Consider the following 3,922-nt stretch of genomic DNA (forward strand, 5'->3'; position numbering starts at 1 on the left):
AATTTTTCTCATGTGTTTCTTCACATTTTCAACTTTGTAATCAAAGGGAGCTTGTAATCCAACATTGTAAAATAAGCAAAACTAAAAATCGTTTTGTTTAGGCATCTAGCCTAGCAATTAAGATCACCTTGTTCCATGATTGTACAGTTTCCATATATGCATGGATATTTCCCCAGTTTGTTCTTTTCCACTGATCAAACCAATTCTGAGCCAATGTCACACTCTTAATTACTGTGGTATAATAAACAATTCTGATATTTAGAAGCGTGTGTACCTTTGTTCATTTTTAGAATTGTACTATCTATTTTGGGATGTCTATACTAACTTTAGTATCAGTTTTGTCGAGTTCCACTAAAAATCTTTTTTTGGTATTTTGCTGAGTTAAATTTATAGGTTCAAGCTGGGGAGCTATGACATCTTTATAAAATTCTGTCATCCAATATATTAATATTATGTTGATTTTTAAATATCCTTCAAAAAACATTTTCTAATTTGGTGATAAAACTCTTGTATGTCTGTCAGCTTTTTTTCTATGTATAACTTCTGTTGCTATTATAAAGTCAGATCTTTTTTATATTAAATTTTAAGTTTCTTGTTGCTTCTGCTATAGATTCTGCAATAAAGTGGATTTATTTACCAAAAAAAAAAAGATCACTTTGTTCCACATGACACTATTTTGGTTTGTAATTTGGTTCTGACCCCTGACCCCAGATTCCCAAGAAATAAACCCTTTGAGTGAGTGGTGATGACTCAGAGATATTGGGTCCCTTTCAGTCTGCATTTTTCCTGGATCCTGGCTCTGGCCTCAGTTCAGGCTCAGCTACTGTGGGCACTGAGATGTGAAGCAGTGAAAGGTTGGTTTCTCAACCATCTCTCTCTCTCCATTTCTCTCTACCTCTCAAAAAACACAATGTCATCTAGAAATATTTTAATAAAAAATAAGAGTGATATTTAAAACTGAAACAGAGCTGACCAGCAAGTTATAAATACCAATGTCATTTTATATGATAGGGCTATCCCTGAAAATATACACACTGTTTGCTGCTTAGGACGCCTGTCATTCTATAAGTCTTTCGTGTGGACTACTTCCCACGTTGTATCATTCTCTCCATTTTAATTCTCTCTATTGTTATTACCAAACACTTGATCCTATTTATATGATCCCTCTGACACTTAATCTTATCTATATGATCAATTAAACATAATATGATCACTTTAACATGTAAGATGGCATTATTACCGCCTAGTTTCATGGGTTTTGCAGTATCAGAGTGAGATTTTAGGTTTACCCTTAGAAGTAAGTCCATGGGGATGTATGCAAAACTATACAGTTTCTCTCTCTCTCTTCTTTCCACCTTTATTATTTACAGGGATCTGCTTTCAATTGACTTTATAAACATATGATAAATTCTATTTTTTTAATTAATTCTATGTTAAAGAAAGAGTTCAACCAATGGTATTAAGTAGGAAAAAATAAAAATAATTTTAAAAAATAGGCCGGTGCCACGGCTTAACAGGCTAATCTGGCTTCACAGGCTAATCCTCCACCTTGCGGCGCCAGCACACTGGATTCTAGTCCCATTTGGGGTGCCGGATTCTATCCCGGTTGCCCCTCTTCCAAGCTAGCGCTCTGCTATGGCCCGGGAAGGCAGTGGAGGATGGCCCAAGTGCTTGGGCCCTGCACCCACATGGGAGACCAGGAGGAAGCACCTGGCTCCTGCCTTCAGATCAGCAAGATGCGCTGGCTGCAGCGGCCATTGGAGGGTGAACCAATGGCAAAAAGAAGACCTTTCTCTCTGTCTCTCTCTCTCTCTCACTATCCACTCTGCCTGTAAAAAAAATAATAATAATAATTTAAAAAATTTAAAAAACTGCTCCTCAACAGATAAGACAAAGGTTGTTTAATTCATTGCTTCTCATAGTGACAGTTTAATTTTTATACAGCTTTCCTTTTAGGTGCTCTGTTAGTTATCACAGATCATGGAGAACATATGGTTTTGACCCTTTGGGACTGGCTTATTTCTCTCTAAGTATGATGTTTTCCAGAGTCATTGTTGCAAATGATCAGATTTCACCTTTTTTACCACTGTGTAGTATTCCATAGAGTACATATCCCAAAATTGCTTTACCTAGTCTTAGTTGATGGGCATTTATGTTGATTCCATATTTTAGCTATTATGATTTGAGCTGCAATAAACATGGGAGTGCAGATAACTCTTGCATATGCTGATTTCATTTCCCTTGGGTAAATTCCCAGGAGTGGGATGGCTAGGTCATATGGTAGGACTACATTCAGATTTCTGATGTATCTCCAAACTACCTTCTATAATGGTTTTCCAAGTCTACATTCCACCAACAGTGGATTAGGTTTCCTTTTTCCCCACAATCGCACCAGCATTTCTTGTTTGTTAATTTCTGCATGAGAGCCATTCTAACTGGGGTGAGGTGAAATCTCATTGTGGTTTAGATTTACATTTCCCTGATGGCTAGTAATCTTGAACATTTTTTCATGTGTCTGTTGGCTATTTGGATTATATCAAAAGTACTATCAAGATGTGATATGGTGTTAAATTTTAAGTTTTGATAATATAAAATGCCCCTGATATAAATGTCTGAAAGTTAAAAAGTCTAATGATTTTGTGTTACTAGACGTGATGGTTATCTTAATGAGAAAGGCCCAGAGGCCTAAAGGGTTAAATGTTCTGTAAAATACTACAGGTGCTTTCAAAAACAATGGAGTAAGCAAGTGCCTCTTGTTGGTTAATGAGGTTATAATTTTTAATGTGGCAATTTAATCTTTTGACATCTACAGTTTTGTATATGGTAATAAAAAAGACCTAAAGATTTCAAGAAGCTATTACTGAAACTGCTTTATTGTTCTATCTTGTATGTTACGTGTGTGCACATATTGTATGTCTTCATGGGAAGATTTATTTTTTAAAAAAACTTTTGTTTAATGAATATAAATTTCCAAAGTACAGCTTATGGATTACAATGGCTTCCCCCTCCCATAACTTCCCTCCCACCTGCAATCCTCCCCTTTCCCACTCCTTCTCCCCTTCCAATCACATCATGATTCATTTTCAATTCTCTTTATATACAGAAGATCAGTTTAGTATATATTAGGTAAAGATTTCAACAGTTTGCCCATGGGAAGATTTATTAAGAGCTTTGTTTTAACTGGCTTATAGATAAAAAGATTGCGCATTGATTTAAACTGCTGAAATTAATCAAAGATACATTTTGATCCATGTGACCTGAATCTCTGTATCAGATGTTTTAAATCTGTTGGTACAAAGAAACTAAAAACATTTTTATATGTTTGTGCTTGAGTTTGCTGCTTAAACAAGCTACACCATGTTAGATATTTAAAAGATGTTTCCAAATACATGTATTCTTAGAATTTATAGAAGGCATTGGACCTTCTGGTAAATGTTTTCCTAAGTTGTTATCTAACGGTTGAAATAGCTTTCTAAGTGTTTATTTGATATTGCTATTGTCAGTAAGCGATCTGAGACTTCCTCCCTCATTTCTCTATTCTAAGCCTGACTTCTTCCCTCATTCCTCTATTCTCTTCAAGGTGAGAAACCGACTCTATACTAAAGGATTCTCTAAGATGCACATTTGAATTTAGATCTTATAAAAGGGATGGCTAACATTTTCTGTAAGCATAGCATAGTCAAAAGGAGAGATAAATTATGATTTCACAGCTAGATTTACCTCGACATGAAACAGTAAACAGACCAAAGGGAGAGAAAATTTTTTAAAGTGAGGACATAGCTTTCCTCATGTGCATTGTCTACCTCAGAAAAAAACCACTACCAGAACCTGCCTGTGACTATAGACTTCTAGTGTCACCTGATGAAGACTAGAGATAGGACTTGAGCACCCCCTAACTTTCATCCTCTGGTCTGCTTTAACA

This window comes from Lepus europaeus, chromosome 20 (genome assembly GCF_033115175.1).
Source record: "Lepus europaeus isolate LE1 chromosome 20, mLepTim1.pri, whole genome shotgun sequence".
In the NCBI taxonomy this organism is placed as follows: Eukaryota; Metazoa; Chordata; class Mammalia; order Lagomorpha; family Leporidae; genus Lepus; species Lepus europaeus.